The 24,773-nt window shown below is 35.6% G+C and overlaps 1 protein-coding gene across 2 annotated transcripts in view; it reads left to right on the forward strand.

Annotated features, from left to right (window-relative positions):
- Positions 1-24,773, forward strand: part of LOC126815880 (uncharacterized) — a 298,227-nt gene that overhangs the window by 125,628 nt on the left and 147,826 nt on the right. The window lies entirely within an intron of this gene.

Raw genomic sequence — 24,773 nt, forward strand, 5'->3', positions numbered from 1 at the left:
GTCACGGTAGTACACACCGGTGACCCTTCCTTGAACAATATTCAAGTTCGTTCTGCCAGACTCCTCCCCAAACCATGACAAACCCACGCCCGAATCTGTCATGTTGTCTGACGTTAACTTTAGCATGACGCTCATTTACACGCCTCCAAACGCGAGCAGACCTATCGGAGAAATCCAGAGTTAATCTGGACTCATCTGAGAACATTACACGTGCCCATCGACGACAAACCCACTTTCTACGCTGCCTACACCATTGACGCCTGTTTGCCATGTGCTGACGAGTTAATGGAGGCACAACACGCGGTCGTAGCGAATGCAAATAGGCTGCATGTAGCCGATTTCTAATCGTTTGGGGTGTAACTTGAATTCCTGTTACAGAAAGCTGATTGGTCGTTTGTCCTCGATTTCGCAGGACACGTGTACGACTGTATCGATCCTGGGCTTGTGTAGTTTTTCTAGGACGACCTGAATGAGGTGTATCATCAGCATTGTTTGTTTGTTGGTACCGTTTCGACAGTCTGCTGATCACAGACTGTGACACATTAAGCATGTTGGATACTGCTCGCTGTGTAGAACCCATTTGAAGCATACCAATAGCACGTAGACGTTCATAATGTTAAAGATACGCTAAACAGTAAATCTTATACAAGAACCGATAGGAAAGCAAACATGGTTAGGATAAAGCAGAACACGGCAGTTTTCATCAAAACTTCCTTGAAGTGTCAAATTTGACATTGAACCCCTTCCACGTGTATGGCGCTATTGCGTGTCGCAAGTGATGGTTCTGTTGGGGCGATTACTTCTTCATCTGTGAATGTCAAGTGTCCATGACTATCTATCATATCACAACCTGCATAGGTATTTGCATTTCAATATCCCCTACTTTTTTTGAAGAGTATACATGGTAGCCCAGGACTTCTAATGAGGTACTTAATGGTATCACCCTTCGATGGAATGATATTAGGGTAAGCTTACTCTTCCGGACACCTGTTACCACTGTTTGTCGTGTATTTTGTACACGAGGAGCAGTCCATTTGCTGATTACACTATTTTGCTTGAATACACTATTTTACCTATAACGTTTTTTAGGACTTCGAATTCTGTCTTATGGTTTGGATTGTTCGTACTTGGTTTTATTTTATTATACTTTCTATTTTGGAATGTTCACAAAAACGTATGAAGAAATTTACATACATTCGAACAGGGATTAGTGTGACGTGTGTTGTTTATTGTTATATTCACCGACGTTATCCTGGCACACGATTATACAGCGAATTTATTATCTTTTTCAAAAGTTTCGATTCCCCGGTTGTACGTGACAAGCAGTAGGGTCCAGGATTTGTCATGGTCCCCCGGTTTCCTCTCACTGCTAAAAGACCTCTACGCGCAAACAAATTAATGAAATAATATTGAACCATGTGTTAGTCCCGAAATGACCTAGTTTGTGTCGAGTGGACGTTAAACCTCATATCTCTCTCTCTCTCTCTTTCTCTCTTTCAAAAACCATGATTTAATATGAATAAAAATATTACAATGTCGATATATAGTTACTTCATTTTTCGACATAGCAACTATAGACAATGAAGCAATGAAATATTCATACAAGCTTGCTTTGTACTCGTAGTATGTCATATGATATTTACCACCAATGTTTTCCGATAAAACGATAATAAAACATAGCAACAATCATAATTCAAGTCATATAATATTCATATCACCAACAACATCACAATTTTATATCCTGACCCACACAAATCTGCCCAAATCCAGAATAATCTACTAATATTCCAACTCAAATCATCATATATCGTTATATAAACGTTCCTGGTGACAATAATAGAAACTGTAGTTTGTATAGATCAAAAACAAACTATTTGGGGACAGACAATGGTTATTTAAACTACACCATGTATCAAGCATGCTACTTTTCTGCACCACTCAAGACAGTCATAAGCTGTGCAGGGTGCTATCTGTGAAGGGTTTCATTGCGCGCATGTGCACACGTGACATGGGTTTTTTATGCCATCCGAAAGGCTAGACATGTTCCATTGCATCTACCCATTTCCACCATGTACTGCTGACAACGTGGTACCACACTGGAAAACTCCGAACTAATTTCTCAGCAAACAACATCTATGGCAAGGTTTGGGGGCATTTGTGTGGAACTTTTCACCACAACAGTTCCACAAGATATTGGGTTTCTGAAAATAAATACATTCCACAAGACTTTCGACTTAAAATAATATTCATAGAGTGTTTTGGGTACAACATTCCACAATATTTTCAAACTTAGAATAAATATCAATTTTTTCAAAAATTTCTTCTCAGACCTCCCTATATGCCTATGTGGTACCACACAGGTACATATGGGGGTATGAGAAGAGTTTTTGGGGAAAAAAATGATTTTTTTCTAAGTCCAATATCTTGTGGAACTCTTGTGGTGAAAAACAACACAGACCAAAAACACTGTATCAAAATTATTCTTAGTCGAAAATCTTGTGGGATGTGGTACCACCCAGGCATATAGGGAGATCTGAGAAGAAATGTTTGGAAAAAATATTGTTTTTGTTTCTAACTTCAATATCTTGTGTAACTTTTGTGGTGAAAAACACCACAGATTAATATATTTTGTAGAATATATTTTCCCCACATCTTACAAGATGATAGGATAAATTATTATTGTTCCAGCGAAATAAAAATAAAATGTTTCATCAATATTCATTGTCCACTTTTCCAAACGCCCTCAAACCTTGCCATGTCTAGCAAACAACGGGACGAAAATAAATTCTTGGGGGACAGACCACATTTATCTAAACTACAGCATAGTTTTAGGCAAGAATGTAGACGGACACATGCTATGCAATGCGCTCTGGGGGACATTTTGCCCAGAAAGCGTGGCTACGGCCTACTCTTATTTCAAATTCTAACTGAAAAGGGTTCCATTACGTACACGTGCACACAGAACCTCGTTTTTTCATAACTTCAGAAAGACTAGATACAAGACAGTGTTCCTTTCCAGTCCCCACGCCAGCGTCCTGCACCATTGACAAGGCGTTGTCCTCGTCTGTCTGTCTTTTTGAAAAAAATTGTAGATGCTATAGAGATCACCGGAATCACCCGAATGACTTACAATTTGTACTCTTAAGAGGAACAGGCCTATTGATTTTCAACAATAGCCAGGGTTATTGCCCTTGATTAATTTGAACAAAAGCTATCACCCGATTGACTGTGAATAATATATACACTTTGTTTAAAGTCTTGAGACAAGAACTATATTTTGTTTCGCTCTTTTATACTTTCGATGTCCTCCACTACATGGAGATCTGTCCGTTTGTAGTGGGAGGTCGCCTCAGGGGTCATACCAACGGTTTTTGACCGTATAACGTCCGACATTTGATTAACAAATCAGCGTTGATATCCACAGTTCCGTGCATCACACGCCAAGAAATCGCCGCAACAGACCATTTGATTGGCCAATCCCTTACATCAACCAGAACGCGGGTTATATAACAGATCTTCCAGTTCCTAGTGTAATAAAGATAAGTAAAACAAAATTGTGTACTATAAAAACGAATCGAAATAGAATCTGTGTTTTAGTCAGGTTGAATTTATACAGTGTTTAAGTCGAAGAATCCTACTGATTTTTAACAATTCCCGACAACTTTAACAGCGAAATTTCAATGATTTCTTAATCAATTTTTAGTGTCTTGTAAGTTCTTTTATTAAAGACAAAAAAATTGACGACCCCGCTGAAGTGCGCAGACGACTTAGCTGTTGTGGGCACATGTTTCGTTGCCTGACAATCTATCTTTTTTTAAAAAGTTTATATCGTCCTACGTTACCTTTTACAGCTGTTAATCTACCTTGTTTTCAAACAAAATATATAAATTATTAATTTGTACGACTGCACATTTTGAAAAGATACGTGTTGTTATATATCATGATATTAAATGACTAGTGCAATTAACCGTCAAATGGCTGCCAAATAATCATCCATGTACATTAAAGTTAGATTTTATGATAAGTGAATATAAAGGATGTTATACCAATTAAATTTCCCTGGTTGAACACAATGTTATATAATATTAATAATACAACATAACCGTTACATTATGGTCTGCTATGCATCAATAGATATATTTGGATTTTAATAATTCAGAGACCACAAAACGAAAGCGTGTGTAATTGATACTTAGGATTTAATCAGCATATAGAATACAGATCAAAATAAACAGACCGAGCTATTCGATACATCCGGCGCCTTCGAATAGTTTCTTTTTTGTTTTTTTTTTATAAAATAGAAATGTGTAGCGTTAGGTCAGCTTACTTTCTCTGTTTATGTGATTCACCATGTAACAAATGCCAATATTTATTTGCGTTTATTGTTCTTTGGTTAGTGTGTGTGTGTGTGGGGCGGGGGGATATTAACACGTGTACTTGAGATCATAAGTTCTGTCATTATATCAAGTGGCATGGTTTCGATTCCCCGCATGATCATGAAAAGGAATAGGGTCGCCTGTCTAATCCCGTGGCTTTTCTTTAGGTCCTCTGATTTCCCCCCAAAGTTAAAGGCCCTACGCGTAAGCGAATTATTGAAATAACAATTTCAATCATGTTTGTGTCGAGTGGACGTAAATCTTCTTCTCTCTCGCCTTCTTTCTCTAAAAGATAGTTGGAGACATTAGAAGATGTTTTTTTTTCCTGAGAACGTAGATTTCTACTGGTAGTATAGGTCTCTAGTATGTTTTTAATGATTTTTTTTTCAAGTTGGGCATTAACCATTTGGGTCATAAGCGTATGAACCCTATCGATTTTCAGTGTTCCGTGACCTGCAGTTACCGCCTCAAGCCTTTCGAAAACCTTTTTTACACGGTAGAGATCACAATTGCTTTTATTTTTTTTTATTTTTTTAAAACATATTTAAAACACCGGGATTGAAGATTACTCATCGAGCCACCGCGGCTCCCTAAATCTATACGATGTAAGGTAATCTGATACAAGATGCAAATACAAACCACGTCGGTGTGAATAGTTTATAGCTATATATCATCATTCTAAAACATTCCGTTGAAGATAAAAATCGACAGAAGCGATTGAAAACTTTGTTATACCTCTCCACCCCCTCTCCCTCTCTGTCTGTAATGTTTTCATTGTTTACCGTGAAACAAAGTATTACAGCTTTACGGTTGTGCTAATATTTTTTTAAGAGAACTGAAAACATTAGGAGTAGAATTATTTCATCATGTAATTTCTAACTTCCATTCGTGTAATTTTTTAAATGAAATGAAATGGGGTTTAACGTCCTACTGTTCTGCTCCTAACCTGGGCTAATGAAGACGGGCATACGCCATACAGTGTGCGATGAGGGAAATTTTGCCCGAGCAGCGGCGCTACGGCCTACTCTTATATCGAATTCCAACTGCCAAGGGATCTTTTACGTTCACGCCAATGTGTTCACGGGACCTCGGTTTTTCGTCCCATCCGAACGACTAGACAGCTGTCCTTGTCAGGCCCTCCATCCTGCATCACTGACAAGGGAGAACCACGCCGGAAAATCTGGATGAACTTTCTAAATTAAGACAATGTATAATCCAACTTCTTTATTTGTTCAGTGTAAATTTTAATTCTGTTTCATCTTATTTCTATTATTAAGGTGAAACATGTCTACTTCATTGCCGCTTAACATGTTAAGCATGAACGGCAAACGAATTTAGAATTTTGATACCTCTACCTAGCAACCATCATTATGACGTCGTTTGGTGTCGCCACAATGTGCACAATTTGGCGATTGAGCGCCTGATCGAGACCATTCTGTTGATATAAACGACTCGCTCTTCGTCCGGTTGAATGGTTTGGCGGAGTGTTAAAATTAAAAAACAACGAGAGAGAGAGAGAGAGAGAGAGGTGGGGTTTAACGTCCACTCGACACAAACTAGGTCATTTCAGTATTAACATGGTTCAATTTTATTTCAATAATTCGCTTGCGCATAGGGGTGTTTAGCAGTGGAAGGAAACCAGAGGACCCGGAGAAAACCCACGAGGTTGGACAGGCGACCCTACTCCTTGTCACGTACAACCGGGGAATCGAAACCACACCGGTTGACTCAATGACAGACCTTATGATACAGCCCGCACGTGCTAACCATTCGGCCATCCAACCCCCCAAGCAACATTGCACGGAGGACCTGACAAGGACAGCTGTTTAGTCGTTCGGATGGGACGAAAAACTGAAGACCTTTGTACACACTGGCGTGCATGTAAAAGATCCCTTGGCAGTTGGAATTCGATATAAGAGAAGGCCGTAGTGTCCTTGTCCGGGCAAAATTTCCCTCATAGGGCACTGTATGGTTTATGCCCGTCTTCATTAGCTCAGTTCGGAGCAGAACGTTAAACCTCATTTCATTTCATTTTTTATTTCAAATATAAGCTAAACAGCAATTGTTCATTTTTTTTAAGACAAGTGCAGGATGTGGAGAATTTTATTTGATTTTCTTTTTACAGTTGGGCCAATTAATATTTATATACTGTTAGTCTATATTAACACAGGGAACAATTTTATGGATACACAGTTACTGAGTTTAATACTAAGCGACGTTTCGACGAGGATACTCTTGTCTTTATCATCAAGTCCATCTCTCTCTCTCTCTCTCTCCAAATTTCAGCACCCCTTCCAACCTTCACCAGACGAAGAATGAGTCGTTTATATCAACTTAATGTCTCGCTCTCGACCATTAAACGACTTCATAATGATGGTTGCTAGGCAGAAGTGTAAAAATTAAGAAGACGTTTTGCGTCTAAATAATAGAAATAAGATGGAATATAATTAAAATTTACACTGAACAAATAAAGAAGTTGGATTATACAATGTCTTAATTTACAAATTACATGAATAGAAGTTAGAAATTACATAAATAGAAGTAAAAAATTACATGAACAGAAGTTAGACGAAAGCACGTTAGAATTTTGAATCTAATATTATTATACCGCCATATAAATCTACCTTGCTTTCAAACAAAATATATAAATTATTAATTTGTACGACTGCACAGTTTGAAAGAGCATGTGTTATTATATATCATGACATTGAATGGGGATTGTAAGTTACCGTCAAATGACTGCCAAATAATTATCCATGTACATTAATATTAGATTTTATAATAACTGAATATAAAGGATGTTATACCTATTAACTTTCCCTGATTGAACACAATGTTATATAATATCAATAATAAAAGTTACCTTTACATTATGATCTGTTATGCATCAATAGATATATTTGAATTTTAATAATTCAGTTACCACAAAACGAAAGCGCGTGTAATTGATACTTAGGATTTCATCAAGCATATAGAATACAGATCAACATAAAAGATCAAGCAAATCGATACATCCGGCGCCTTCCAATAGGTGTTTTGTGATAAAATAGAAATGTGTAGCAATAGCTCAGCTTATTTTCTCTGTTTATGTGATTAACCATGTAACAAATAGCAATATTTATTTGCATTTATTAACGCGGCCACTTAAGATCATAAGTTCTGTCATTGAGTCAAGTGGTATGGTTTCGATTCCCCGCATGATCATGACAAGGAATAGAGTCGCCTGTTTAAATTATTACTCATCGAGCCACCGCGGCTCTCTAAATCTATACGAAATAAGGTAATCTGATACGAGACGCGAATAAAAAACCACGCCGGTGTGTATATTTTACAGCTATATATCATCATTCTAAAACATTCCGTCGACACAGGCGATTGAAAACTTTGTTATACCCCCCCCCCCCCCACACACACACACCTGCTCTCCCTCTCTGTCTGTTATGTTTTCATTGTTTACCTTGAAACAAAGTATTACACATTTACGGTTGTGCTAATATTTTTTTAAGAGAACTCAAAACGTTATGTTTATTTATTTTTTCAACGTATATTTTTTATATATTTCCCAGGGAGTATAATTATTTCACCTGTTACTATAATATCCGATTATTTAATTCTGGATTGTACTTTTGATGAAATTCTTGTCTTAACATTCAAGTAAATCATTATGTAAAAAATTCAATTTCATCAAAAGTACAAATCAGAATTAAATGAACGGATATTATAGTAAGAGATGAAATAATTCTCTTTTTATTTATAATTTACTAAATGTGTAAATATATAAATATTATTATGTTGTATTTGATAATTATTTATAGTGACGTGATGACATTACCTTTATTGATCTACGTAATTGTTCATGAATACAAATGGCCTGAAGATGATTAATTTTAGTACGAACAGAAAGCGCTAGCCGTTAAATTAGTATATTAATGTGTTTCTTTAATTTAATTTATAAATATATATATATATTAACTGGGTCTTGTATTACCTATACATTTATATATAAAATTACAAATTGATTAAAAGGGTTGAATAATACGTACGTACATTGAAATAAATTCTTCTTTTTTCGTTTTATTAAAAATCAATGCTTATCATTTAATCCGATTTTAACAAGAACGGACGGCTTTGTTAATTTAAAAATAAAATCTTTTACACTCTTTTGCTTTTTGTAGTTGATATTTACATCGTATTTATTATCTTTTAGCAATCTTTTAAATATTGACTTAACGTCTATACTATGTCCATCTTTTAAATAGTGACTCAACGTCTATAATATATCCATCTTTTAAGGTCAACATATCTTCAACTAATCTTACTATACATAAAATAGGGTTTTACATAACCGCTGACGAACAAAAAAAAATAACAATGCCTAATTCATTAATACTCATTTCAATATATCACTAATTGTAAGTGCAGGAGGACCGCACTACACCCAAAACAAAAATCTACAAGATAAACCTGCGGAAAAGACAGACAATAGACATTGCACCAAATAAACATATCAAATCAAGTGAATGGATCCAGGGGCCAGTCGTATATCCTTAATTAGAAGTTTAAAATCTGTAAAATGTTGACATCTAGTGAATAAATATTCAACATCTTATTACATTGTTGTACAAACTGGATAACTTTACCTATCTTAAATAACTTTGTCTTTGACCATAATATATTATGGTACAATCTTATAATCTAAGTCAATACATTTACAATGTTTATAATTACAAAACACGTTTCTCCACATGATAGGAAAATTACTCAAGAAACCCTTCTTCTCCCAATAATTTAAACAAAAAGGTTCTATAAATTTATAGCTGAGCAGCTTTTAATAACATAATTTAGATGTGATATTTCTTACTCAAATATTTAAATGTCGAATTTTAAATGTATTTAAAGATACATTATGGGGGATTCGATAACGAGTTGGCAGTTCTCACTATAATAATTAAAAACTAGATAATGTAAAGGCAATTTGCTGAAAATTTAATTCAAATTGATCCACTATGAAACGAGAACTAAGGGAGTGAAATTTCCAACTAGCCCCGATCATCATTACTAAAAAGTCAGTGCGATAAACAGCGTAGTCTCGGTTATCCAGTTAATCGTTAAATCTTGAAGGAAAGTTATGCAGTACATTTGCTCACAATCCACTAAAGATCGCAGACTAGCGATGCCATCTAGAGTTGATTATGGTCTGGATAGGTTTATAATGTCTAATTAATAATTTAGATAACATTTCAGCCCTAAAGAAAGACCTGCAATAGACGGATTTAGCTCTTGGATAATGTATGTTTAATAACGTTTAAACTAATACACGAAATAACCAATGTTCCGACGCCTAGATTTGAAATGTCAGTTCCATGGAGCCTTTCAATAATAATTTGAAAATGCCAAAGTGCATTATTGGATAGTGCCTATCCATCTTACTAAATTAAAATGATTTTTTTTCCCAATATAAAATACTCTTAGCTCCTATATTAATCATCATAACCTCAAAACCATAAATACTTTGCATATGGCGTATCTAATATTATAGGACTGACTGGGTTTCGATTCCCCGGTTGTACGTGACAGGTAGTAGGATCGTCCGTCCAGCCTCGTGGGTTTTCTCCAGGTCCTCCGGTTTGCCCCAACTACATTCAAGTTGGTTTAAATTACTCTCAACCATCATTGGAGAATACTGACTTTACCAATTCATAATTTCTAACAATTGTGCTATACCTGCGTTAACCGTTGTAAGCTTGGATTAAATTGGCATATATTTTGTAGATACAAACCCAGTCTTAGTATTATCTAAAATATAAGCTACTTCTCTAATGACTGAAATAATGAACATATCAATGTTGACGTGTTTATGTATTATTAAACAATGGTTGTATAGTTATATTTACTATTGAATCTGGAAAGGGTCTTGTACCTTATTTTTTTTAAAAATCATCCCAATATTATAATAAGTATTTATAAAAATCTGGTAAATGCTTCAATAACTTTTTTTGTATATAATACATTTAAAATATCTTTACCAAGATTTAACTCACCGTCTCTGTTAAAAAATAAATCATTGTATTTTTCCATATATGAACATACTGTTCAATACTAAATTTAATTAACTATTTTTAACTTTACTCTCAAGATTAAGATCAGGAGAGCTCAGTTATTCCCAATCACCGACGTTTGTTTTATACTAGGAGGTTACGTATAGCCATACTTATTTCAGTTTCAATATCTCGGGGTATTGGTAGAACTGACATAAGAAAATACAATTTAGTTAAAACTGAAGATTGTACAATTTGCCATGTAAGGTTAGATTTCGTTTACTCCATAAATAAGAATTTGTTTGATTTTTGTAAATTTAGTATCCCAGTTCATATTTCCACAATACTACTTATTCGGTCCAAGATATACATCTAGAATAAGCATGCACTCAGTAACAATATTAACTGGTATATTAAAGCTATATACAATATTGACTGTAGGGAGTTCAAGAGTTTGTATATCAGTGAAATCTCTTTACAACCTATAATGCCTTTAAGAGGAGATTGTTATAAAATAATAGTGAATGGTTCTGTTGTTACATATAGCATGGCTGATACTGGACATGCCTGATTTATACTTCTTGACCAGCGAAAGAAGGGAGGCACATGACCATTACACTTTACATTACTTATTGTATTACTCTTAATCAATCATATAAATATGTCACCAAACCCAAAATGCCTCAATACAGTAAAAAGATAGTTGTGACTAACCCAACAAAGGCTTTTTCTGCATCAAGTTTCATAACAAATCCATCTTTCAAAGTCAACATAGTCGATTACATCTCTTATACTTGCAATAGTCTCAGCAATTTTATATCGTCAATATATTCTAAAAAGAAGTTTATCTGGGTATTTGTGTCGATATATATATATATCACATGTTATATCGCTCGATATTGTCTTAGAGCTATACTGCTTGCTTTAATTGTAGTCATAAACGGGTCTAAAACCTCATTTAAATCATCACCTGTAATACTGGGCCCTTATTCACGAAAACTTAAACTAAGATACAATCGAAATTTTAAGAAATACTGCAATTCGATTGGCTGACCAGTAAAATCAATTTGCATATATCCAATGAAGTTGCAGTATTTCTTAAAATTTCGGTTGTAACTGAGTAATAAATAAAAAAATAAATATAAACGAAAATATTAGCAAATTAAATGTGTTTACCATCCCCGCTCTTGTGCATCGCCACCAATCTTTAAAACGGATGTCTTCCAAATAACTAAAGCACAAGCATGATAATCAGAACAATTTGGAAATAAAATAGAAAAAAAATATTTTGATGCAGGGGATCTGATTTATATTGTTATACCTAAATGGGATTATATACCCGAAATTGGTATCAATAAAAAAAAAGCCTATAATCCAAGTTGATCAATTGGGTTACGGAACATTCAAAAGGGGGTAGTGCCAGTTTGAGGTAATGCTAAAGGGATAATAACGTACGAAACTGGGATCCCTCGGTCACTTATATGGGATGTCACCCTGACCTTAGAGCAGACGATACCAGACGATGTCTCTGAGCTTACAAACATATAGACTGTTGTTTCATACTATTGATCGGATATAGTGTTTGAGGTGGTATATATAGACGGCTACATATACTATATATATATATACCTTTTAATGATATACTGATTCACGTCCCGTATGATAATATGATAGCATTAGATGCAATACTCCTGTGGTATATTTATGCAAGTGTTTATACATATAGCAAATATAGTTTGTCTATTTAGTTTAATTGATAGATAGTTGTCCTTAACTAAGTCAATGTCCTGAAGTTATAGTTTAAATTGCTTTGTATTGAAATGAGCATAAAACATCTTTGAATCCGGGATTTCAACGTTTCATACAATTATGATTAACTAGGATTAAGGCTATCTTAAAAAGAGAAATTTACAATGAAACAAACGCATTTGGAGAATAATAAATATAATTTTAGAAATTGGCTACAAAAAAGTCAAATTGTGGACAATCCCATTCAGAGCAATTAATATATCTTTTTTTTAGCATTGATAAAAGCAGAAAGCTGACAATGCTGCTTTCGACAGAGTTACATTCCAGAGAGTAATACATTTTTTTTTATTGACAACGCTATATTGTAGGTTGGGAATCAGATAATACAGCAAACGATTGCCTTACCAATGGGAACATTTCGCGCCCTATTAATGTCAATGAACATTTATATAGATACGAATTCTGTTTTCACGAATATAAAAAGAAAAACTGATTATAAAGTATCTAAAAGTCTAAACTATACCCTCCGATACATTGTTGACATAACAACTCAATATCAAAGGAGTTATGAGGCTCCAAAGGTACAATTGGTGGTCATGTTTAATTTATGCAAATTACCCTCTTTCCCCGGACTGAAAATCAAAGAACTTTGGACATGTTGCAGAGGATCATCTCACGAACACAAAGGAACCAAGAAACCTTCTTTTGCAATTTGTTCTAGGTTGCCCTAAATTTAACGTAGATTGACTGGACTAAAAGAACTGACTTTAATTTCGGTATTTTCAACAAAATGGATAAATTTTGCATTGAAGTTCTAAAATACCCGTCACTTTATAGTAACATACCAGATCATATTCTATATAATGTATTCTATTCACCATACTCCTCGCAGTGTTTCGTTTTATTGAGCTAATCCCACTACTCACTGCTGTAAACAAGGCAAATCCTAGTTCTAAATTATGACTGGTCAATAGTCCGATTAACAACCAATACCTTACTGCGTAACAATACCAAACAGAGCTCCAAATTGGACCAAATATGTTTACATAACGTTACGTCATGAGTCACGATTTTATTATGTCCAATTAACCAGTGTATAGCAGAATGTTGTAGTAAAACTAATTGTGTGACAAACGAGGCTATCAGTACGGATGTAATGTAAACAATACTGTTTCAAGTCGAACAACACTTTCACCGTTTTTAATACGGTACCTTAAATCACTATCCAAAGTTTTAGGCAAGATCCCTCATTAAACGAAGTGTTGTCATGTTGTTGTACTTGGGATAGATTTGATTGAACGGGAAGAATAGACACACTCCCTCAAAAGCGCAAGTATTAGAAGCTAATCCAGCAATGGCCAGAGAGGGATTTCTCGGACATTGCTTCAGGAATATGTCTATTCACAGGCATTACGATTTTTAGCAATATATAAGAACTATTTCTTTCTAGAATCAGATCTTTTTTATTTTAAATGCTCTGACAAAGGTGGAATATAAATTTCTTCAACATACCAAGTTTGACCTTTCTTACAAGCATATATACGATAGCTGATTATATTTTGTGCAATGATATAATTAAATAATACCCTTTTTGTTCCTAAATTGTTAAATCTAAAAATTTGGCGCATTCCTAAGTGTGTGATAAATATATAACTCTTATCTATTTAAAAGATATTTTAATACTGGATAACATATTTACATGTAAAATTCTACATAGGAACGTCATTTGGTTGGGTATAGTAACGTCTATCTATAGATGCTCCTACTAGGTCTCACAGGACCTCTCTCGAGGTCCGGGCCGAATTCCCTCCAGGTCTCACAGGACCTCTCTACCAGGTCTCCCTACGTCTGCCTTTTAGGTCTCCTTAAACCCGATTGTAAACTAGGCTTTTTATAATGCCATAGTTAATAGAATTAGTAATCAGAACAATGAAAACTAATTATTAAACGTCACACATCTTAACTCTAGACAATAAGTGTCAAACTTAATTCTTATGTCATATAATTTGTCTAAAGGCACGCCGATTATACAAGTTTGTATAACATATTACATCTTACATAATACTATGTCAAAAAGTCCACACCTGCTACGGATTAACTGTTACAATTAATATGTCCCTTAATATGTCCAAAATGAGATACAAAATAAAATATTAAATCAGAATACAAAATAAAATATTAAATCAGAATACAATATTAAAATTTAGATACCAAATGATATTTTATTACAAGTGAGGGTTTGGGGTGGTGGTGAATTGTCTAACCGTTTAACGCGTGCACGTGGAATCACAAGATCTGACATTGCGTCAAATGGCGAGGTGTCGATTCCCCGCTTGATCGTCTCGGAATTATCGCCCTCATTATACCTTTTTTAAAAATACATTTTGAAAGTTCCACTTCTTAAACATACCCATATATAGCTTATTATATTTTGTGCAATGATATAGTTAAATACTACATATTTCGATTGCTTCCGTGTATTCAGTATTACTTGTTCTATGTTTTATAGAAATAAGGACTATTACACTTGAATGTTTTCACACGTCTATAATGTTTTGATCCTATTTTTGACTACTGCATATTACAGCAAAATATTTTATTAGCCTGTACCAGTGGGTAAAACTGGAAGTCACGTGTTCGATCACTGTGTTCACAGAGAAAGATCATCTGGATTTGTCGCCATATTTATCAAGTTGAAAATGTAAATCTCCACCAATTATTAATTAAAACGTGTCATGTTTACACTATACCTTTTGTAAATATTTCAGTAAGTTTGTAAAATAAGTATATAGGTCATTGTCAGGTATACGGCTATATGTATCAACTTAAACTAAGATGTCAATTACAGATATTTATTCCCAAAATGTTAAAATACCCTATATCATCTGAAAGAGTTTTAATAAGGTCTATGTTGTTGCAACTGTTTAAAACAAATATCAATTCTGTGGAGTTAGTTCTACCATGTTAATAAAATATGCCGTCAGCCCATTCGCTCTGCCAATTGGTTTCATATCATACACTACAAAAAGTTTGGTGAAGGAAATTAACAGCGCTTTATTGTTCGTTTAACCAATTAAATATCTTTTTTTTTCTTCTAAGCAATTTCGAATTCCTCTTATATTGATGAATATAAATTTAAGTGGCGTAATTTACTGATATATAAAAGTAAATAAACACATTTGAAGCTATGTGGTATATAGTATGGATGGCTGAATGGTTAGCGTGTGTGCGCTGTATCATAAAGTCTGTCATTGAGTCACCTGGTGTGGTTTCGATTTTCCGGGTGTACGTGACAAGTAGTAGCCTATGGTCGCCTGTCCAACCTCGTGGGTTTTCTCCGGGTCCTCCGGTTTCCCCCCACTGCTAAAGACCCCTACGCGAAAGCAAATTATTGAAATAAAATTAAACCATATGTTAGTCCAGAAATGACCTAGTTTGTGTCAAGTGAACGTTAAACCCCATTTCTCTCTCTCTCATCTATGTGTAGGGAAGTCAGGTTTGAAAACATAATTGCATAATCGAATAACAATAATACATTATTTCGACATACGTCTAGAGAATACATTAATATAATTATAAGTCTGATATACAGGTTATGCTTGAATGTAAGGCATAAATACCCATCATTCAATGTCATTTTAAGACATCAAAGTGGCGTTCTCATGGCGCTGCTGCGATCGTATAGAACCAGAAAATGCACAAGGTCGCCGGCAAACGTGAACACAACGCGAGACAGTGTTCCAAAAAATTACAAACTTGAAAAAAGCCGCGTTCTTATTGCGACCTGTGCGATTATACCGCGATCTAACGGCGAGCCAGTCGCGAACTATCAGCGCTTATGGCGTTTCTGTTTGAGATTCTCACAGCTTTCCAGGTCACATCACAGAACCTTGGCGTTTGTTTGGAACATGCTCAAAGCAAACGCCGTGACGTGGTTATCATTGGCGAGCATGCATATCACAAGCTCACAACACGTTATCTGGAGATTCTGCCACGCTTTTACCACGTTTATGGCGATCTTGGGACCATTGTCCGTCGCCATACCAGCACAGTAAGAACGCCACTCCGGGGATATAAAAGGGTAATATACTACATACGACGTGGAAAACCTTAACATGTCCACCTTGTGAGAGGGGGAATAACTCATATATTAGAGTTGTCAGAGGGGGAATAACTCCTATATCAGAGTTTATGAAACACACATAATAAGAAAAGAATATTTTGCATAAACACACATAATAAGAAAAGAATATTTTGCATATAAATAACTGTCTTAATGTAGCCACGATTACTAGTTTTCTTTAGTGTGTACGAGTACCAAGTTACTTCTATATTTATATGAAAAAGGCTATAAATATCTGTAATCTATAAGAAATAGATTACAGATAGTGTGTGTGTGTGTGTGTGTGTGAAATAGCTTTATTTAACGTCCGCTGCCAGATAGTAGAGAGTGAGTGGCCTTATAGCAGACGATGTTTTTGACTGCTGTTAGATACTATTGATCTGGTATGGTTTATATAGACGACTATATATGCTATACCTTTTAGCATTAGACGCAATCACTGTGGTATATTGATCGGGAATACTGTTTGAAGGGTATATATAGGCGACTATATAGATACAAACAAGTATCTAATTCAATAGTATACGTCACGTGTGATATATGTATGTAAGTGTTTATAGATATAAAACAGTTATAGCAAACATAATTTGTCTATTTAGTTTAATTGATAGATAATTGTCCTTAACTAAGATAATGTCGCAAGGGTATAAGATAATTTGAATTGCTTTGTAGTGAAAATAAGCATGCAAAATCATAGAATCATGGATTTCAACTGTCATACAATTTTGATTAACATTTTGTTCCTTGTTTTGTATTGATCAAAACACTCCCATTGTTGACACTTTAGAAATAAAAAATCATGAACATAATCCTAAATACAATACATCAAAATACCAATCACAAAGATCATTTGGATTGGTTTGTTGTTAATGCGTTCAATGGATAAATCAAAAGAAATACTGCTATGGGTGAAAGACATATACGTTTTTAAAAAAGAAATTTGGAAACATCCATTTCGTCAACATACCAAGTTTGATAATTCTTACGCGTACATAGCTTATTTTGTTTTTTGCAATGATATAGTTAAATGATCTCTATGAAATGACTATTTATAAAGGGCCGTTACCTTCAATGTGCCTATATTAAGATTTCGTGTAGCACATAGCCGATCATGACTCAAAGTAGTATGATAGAAAGTTTAGGAAATATTCCCCATTGTTTAGATGGTTCCCTTATTGTTAGGTTTTTTTTTTTCATTTTGAGTGAAGTCTGTATAAAATGGTGTTAAACCTTTACTTAAAATCCGTCATCAAAGCGGTGAATTTTAGCGTAGTTACGGTAATTAAGCGACGTCGACGTCACTTGGTTACCGTCTTCAACGGGGCGTAAATGTGGTGGGTAGGGGTTGGGTACAGCGAATTTGCGTTAATCCGTGCGCTTAAATTGCATACGTCAAGCTCCTCACGCAAAACTATAGTATGAAATAAACTTGTCAACTTGTCATATATGATAAAAATGTTTTTAACTCTCATTCTGTTGTTTAATGTTGGTTTAAGAAATGTTTTCCCCCGAGGGAAAAAAATAGTCAGTCTAAAAATAAGTGCTCAGTGTAGTCGGTCTCCGGCTAAATACATTAATGAGGTAAACAAACAATCCCCAAATAGAAAGGGAAAATCCCAAATACTTAATATATGTATTTTTGTGAATCCGTACACCTAAATTGCAAAGGTCTAGTATAAAATAACCTAGTAAACTTGTCATGTTTGAAAACAAAATCCCTCTTATTCTGTTATGAGTATGTTGGTCTAAGAAATTGTTACAAAATTTTTTATGCTTTAAAATATATTCTTGATTGACATACAAATAATATTAGTCGAACAGTTGATAAGAAGTTATAGGAAGCATCTTTTTATCTTTAGGATTCGAAAACGAAAGGGTGAGTTGATTTGAGAAGTGCGTAAAAAATCCGTTAGTTATGAAATGTTAAGGTTATCTATTGAACTTAAGAATTTTTATTTGTTGCATATTCAATTCCAGTAGAAATATTAAATCGTATTTTACTCATGTTATAAATGTTTTCTGGCCATCAGAATTCTGCAAAATCTTCCCCCAAAGTCCAGGAAATGGCATTTCAGGGACTTCACACTCAAAAATTACACTCGCACCAGCGATGCTCGAATCCTGACTGCATCACTATCGTATAATAATAATAATAATAATAATAAAAGAAACTTTATTTAATGAGGCAACTTATTTAGTTTGCAAAAAAACTAATCTTCCATAAGTCCCTCCTAAACTACAAAGAAATATATACATGTAATATCAGGATAAATTCAAAATCATTTGGAATGCAATAGCATTTTAAAGTGGGAAGTTTGGGAAGTCACTCCGAAACTACAAAACATATACATTATACAAGTAGAATATAGGAAGAACACTATAATTACACACAAAATAAGATAGAATGCAGTTGCAAGTTAAAAATAATAAGTATGTCATCAGTTGAATATTATGGTTTCTTCTGTGCTCAATATAAAATTTAATGAGTTTTCAGTTTAATCTTAAAATTTTCAACATTTTTACACATCTTTATATCAAAAGGCAGATTGTTCCATAAAAGACATGCAGAATAATGAAAAGTACTGGTCCGTTTTGGAAACAAGAGATTTTTCAATAAAATAGGAATTTAGATAAAGTGGAGTATTAAATGTAATAATTTTAAATGACGAGACAATTATATTATAAAGAATCCTCTGTGTGAGGGTAAGCCAACCGAGTTTAGTAAATACTGAGGTAGACATAGTTTCAATTGGTGCATTAAGAATAATTCTTGCCGCCCTCTTTTGTCATTTTGAAAGAATGTATAATCTACTTGTGGTAGTGTACACATTGGCGTGCAGGTAAAAGATCCCTAATTGTCACTTGGAAATTATTATTATTATTACTATGGCACTTGTTATAACCCATCTTTCACATACGTGCTCGGATGGGCTTTACAATTAAATAAATAAATAAATAAAATAAAAAATTGTACAACACTTAAAAGAGGTCTAAATGGTAAATATCAAAGTATTAAGCATTTAAAAGGAATGTTAAGAAGTGTTATAAAAGGCAATTTTAAAAAGATGCGTTTTGATATTGCAGTTTGTCCACTCGACACAAACAAGATCATTTCGGGACTAACATATGTTTTTTTTTATTAAAATTTATTTCAATAATATTGGTCTTTAGCAGTGGGAGGGAACCGATGGACCCGGAGAAAGTCCACGAGGTTAGACGGGCGACCCTCCTCTTTTTCACGTACAACCGGGGATTCGAAACCACGCCATGGCAGTTGACTCAATGACAGATTTTATGATACAGCGCGCGCGTGCTAACCATTCGGTCATCCACCCCCTCCCGTAAACGTACCCATGACATGGAATTAAGAGTAGACAGTGCTGCCTGTGCAAAATTCTCCTCCCTAGCCAGGAGAGGGACGTAAATTGTTTTTTAAATTATCAGTGAAGGGACACTAGTCTGAAATGAAATGAATGGGGTTTAACGTCCTACTGTGCTGCTCCGAACCGGGATAATGAAGACGGGCATAGGCCATACGGTGTGCTATGAGGGAAATTGTACCCAGACAGCGACACTGCGTCCTAATCTTATATCGAATTCCAACTGTAAATGGATCTATTACGTGCACGCCAATGTTTGCAATGTGTTTTTCGTCCCATCCGAACGACAAGACAGCTGTCCTTGTCAGACCCCCATCCTGTATTACTGACAAGGGAGACCCACGGCGGAAAATCTGGATGAACTTTCTCGGCCAATGCAGGGATCGAACATCCGACCTCCAGGCTAGCGAGCTAGCGTATTATCGACTTAGCCACCGTGATCCCCCAGGGCACTAGTTTATAACTAGCCATGTTAAATAGGTCACTAGCTAGTAATTTATTATTGGTAGCCTCGTAAGTTTTGTTTTCGGAAGGCGGGAAATTGCTTTTGGTAGCCCAGGGCGTGGGACTAGTAGATTTTTACAACTCTAGTATTGTGCACCTTAAATTTGTCCTATTATATTAGGTAGCAACGGTGACTCAGTGAGTAAGGGGTTGCCTCGCTATTATTGAACAGGTCATGTGTTCGATCCCGCTGTTGGCCGCAACAGTTCATCAGGATTTTCCTGCCTGAACAGACTAACAAACAAACAAACAACAATCACAAAAATTAGTGTAGATTAATTATATTTCGAATTAAAAAAAGTGGTTTGATTATTCAGTTCCATCGTGTTATGTTCCAATTAAACCGTGTGTATTTCGAATTAAAAGTGGTTTGATTATTCAGTTCCATCGTGTTATGTTCCAATTAAACCGTGTGTATCTTCTGATACACAATTAAGTACATGTGCATTGTTCATCTTGCTGAAATTGATAATGTCTCTCTCAATGGATTAATCAATTCCTTTGTAATTGTAAATATATCTGATTCAATGCAGAATCGGACAGGCTTTCATTCCAAAAATTATCTGTTCTGGAGCCATTCATTGATCCGGTTAAAAGGCTACTGGTGCAGACGACATGACTAGCATACCACCATCCGCCCCCGAATCTCTTGGCACATTCCAAGTTTCCAGTATAATCGACATCGTATGTAGAGAAAGGATTGTTGTTCAAGTTGACAGTATCAGTCAAACTGTCCACACATGATGTTCCAACCCCAGTGTAACCACTAATATATAATGTGTAGGATGTCGATTTATTACCAAAGTTGACGCAAGTTGACGCATCTTGTGTAACCAGGACTACCCGTAATTTGTAGGCATTGCCCGGATTATCAAGTAGGGACAGTACTAGTTTCAAACCTAGCCATTTATTAGACGCAACATTGCCGAAACCCTCTTCATATTCTTCCAGAGTTCTATTAAAGTTCTCATGTAAACTAGCGTTATTACGACCTAGTATTCTAGTCCACCCACCATCGCCAAATGTACACAGTACTTCAAAAGAATCAGGAGATGTCAGCGGTTTTATGGTTGTCAATACACCATTAGTTGATCTCAAACCTTTATGTGAACCTTTGGTGCAGTCTGAAACAAAAAAATAACATTGCTCAAAGTTCAGAAACACTAAATAACACGTTAAAACATTTAAATATAACCCGACCCTTCTAACGGTTACTGATTTGTTCAGGGGAAATAACTCAACGGGGAATACTGCTGCTGAAATGAAATGAAATGAGGTTTATAACCTACTGTTCTGCACCGCCTTGGCTAATGATCACGGGTTTACGCCATATAGTCAGCGTACGCCATACAGAGTGCTATGAGGGACATTTTGCCAGGACAGCGACACTATGGCCAACTCTTATGTCGAATTCCAACGGCCAAGGGATCGTTTAAGTGCACGCCAATGTGTACACGGGACTCCGTCCCATCCGAACTACTATACGTTGTCACTTGCCAGGCGCTCTGTCCTGTACCGCTGACAAGGGGAACCACGCCGGAAAATCCCGTTGAACGTTCTTGGCCAACGCTAGGATCGGACACTGGACCGCCAGTATAATGTCCATTTTTGTACAATATTAATCCTTTTGCGCAGGGGCGGACTGGGTAACTCGGGTTTCCATTGGGCCTGTGATATGACTAGAAGAGAAACCAGTCATTACTTCTTTCAGGGGATCAAATTAACAATTATATCTATTTTTTTTATAAAAACATTATGTAAAAATTATTTTTTTCCAATTATGACATACTAATCGGCTCTGACCCTTCTAAGCCCTGGGTCCAATTCCAGCCCACCCCAGGTCATTTAATCCTCTTCAAAAATTCCGATTCAATTGTCAAGACACACGTTTTATTTCGAAGTATTGTCTTCTTTCTGTATTAAAGGGGGCGGGGTGAATGTTTTTAGTAGTTTAACGATTGAGCGTGAAATCACAAGCTCTATCATTGAGTCGAGAGACGTGGTTTCAATTGCCAGCTTGCATGTGGCAAGAAATAGGATCGCCTGTCGAACCTCATGGGTTTCCTCTAATTATCCCTCCGCACAAGTGTATTATTGAAATAAAATTGAACCATATGTTAGTCCCGATATGACCTTGTGTGTGTCGAGTGGAAAATAAACCCATTTCTCTCTCACTGTATTAAGAATTTGTAATAATTACAAAGCATCTGTAACTTGAACATATACAAATGTATTAAAATGTTAAACATGATGCAAGCGATGATTGTTAATTTTACCTGATATAATACCGTGACAGCCTTCTCCATATTTACCCAAAGGACAGGTACACTCGGCATCTTCGCAACGAATGTTCTGTGAAATAAAAAACACAACTAGAAAATCTAGTCGAAACGTCGCTCAGTTATAAGTTGTAATTATCATATAGCTAAATAGAGGAGCAGGAGGACGGGTTGGTGTCTAATTGGGCAGAAGTGGGTGAAGGAATGGGGGCAGCAGAAGGTTGCGTGGGGTGGGTGAAGGGTTGGAGAGAAACTACTGAATCAAACTCAGTTATTTTTTCTTATTAATCACTACTAACAATTGATGTGGTGGATCGTATTTTTTTCTCACATAAGTGGTTATTAGGGTTTGATTCTACTAGACTAAAGTTTTTAATCTCGCGGGCCTTCTAATCCATTTAAATCTCTGCCATCCGATGATCTAGAGAGTTGGTTATGTGGTTCAATGTTAATAAATGTCTAAATAATAATTTTGTATCATTTAAAGACAACATTAAGACCTGCAATAGACAGATTTAGCGCTTACATAATGCATCTTTAATTTATTTTAATATAAAATATTAACCTGTGTGTAACAGGAACAGCCAGTTGTATCACCAGACATAACACAATCTCTACCAGCTTGATATAGTTTACAAGAGGCATCTCGGGAACAATACAGATATCGTTTAGTCAGCTTTCTCTGTACATGCTATAGCACAATCCATTTTCTGAGACGTATAAATTGATTCCTTGGTGACAGGTGTTAATCACAACACTAGATTTACTGAATGAAGCATTTAGATAATCGATACTTTGGGCTGAAACAGAACAAAAAAATAACACATTTTAAAGGCACAGTCCCGTCTATATATAAATGAATAAAAGCCTGGAGATACGCCCACACAGCCGAAGTGTCTTGAAATACAGATATTCATAGACAGCAGCGTATCTGACAGGCAAATGTTGTTCACCACATCTGATAAGAATCTGCCTTCAAGAAATATAACCATTGTTACGGAGCGCTGAATATCGATAGACACTATTTTGTTCAAAAGACTTTCGGAAAATGGGGCTTTATGCACAACCGTCAACACACTAGCCATTTATGTTATCTTCCAATATGACAGGCCATGATAAACATAAGGGCGTCCTTTTCAAGCTCGGAATGAAGTCATCACCAAAAAGCAAAGTTTACAGAGGTCCTCGGGGCTGGAACCCAAACTGATTACAATTTGCCACCCACTTCCACCACAGGTGTCATAGAGATCAGGGATGAAATTGATATGCATCATCGTTCTAATAAAGCCAGTCCAGGAAGACATCAGGTTTTGAGATGTAGACCTGAAATGTTAAATTTGGATGAGAATGAGAATTCTGAGGCGAATACTATCCAGGGAAACGGTCACTGACATCCAGAAAATGGTCAAAATGTGGAATTCTGTCATTCAGTTACATGCCAAGGGGAGAAGACAGGCCTATGCAGTACCAAATTTCTAGCCCGTTAGTGAGCAGAAGTGTCGGTCAGGTTGGATGTACTTCTTAAAGTGTATGAAATGCACATTTATCTCACCTGTTTTGCTTCTGTTTTTTAAATACTTGTGTTGAGGTCAATCATTCCACTCTATGAAACATTACCCTGGCACCTGGAATGATAGGAGGCTGGGGATAAATATGCAATAAAAAACAGTGAGAAAATAAGAAAGAAAAAAAATGGTTTCAAATGGAAATATAAATAAACCTCTTTATTTCTAGCGAACAGTCCGTCACTGGCCCTCCAAAAAGAAACCAGTTAACAGTCAGTAAAAAAGTAAACCTTGAGTGTCACATAAGTCCAAGTCAATCTCAAAGGTAGACGCCATGTTTTGAGGTTCGGTCTAAATATTAAGGCCAACTGCATGTGTGAATTTTGGAGTGTACATTTCATTGTATGATGTCAAAACATGTTAGATCTAAATATTAAGGCCAACTGCAGACTTGGTTCAAGGTCACAACATGTAAATAGGGTTAGTCACATGAATTTTTCAGACAACTGTGGGTTAGGTTTAAGAATTTGGGGGAGAGGTTAAGTCTCCACAAAAGCACTGACCTAGGATGATGAAAAATTAGTTCGTGATATTTCCTAGTTTTATTGAAAATACACACAATACATTAGATTTATATACAAAGGCGATTTCGCTGTTTTTTGGTGGCACTGATGGTCGTCTTTGGATGGTGCTTCTGGTATTCTGGTATTTTTGTTTCTGAAGAAAAAAAGAATAAATTTGAGGCTCCCGGGGGGAGAGCCACATTAGTATGTTTCCTACTACGAATTGGATTTTCTAAAAAATCGTATTTGTTCCACA

This window comes from Patella vulgata, chromosome 3 (genome assembly GCF_932274485.2).
Source record: "Patella vulgata chromosome 3, xgPatVulg1.2, whole genome shotgun sequence".
NCBI classification, from domain to species: Eukaryota; Metazoa; Mollusca; class Gastropoda; family Patellidae; genus Patella; species Patella vulgata.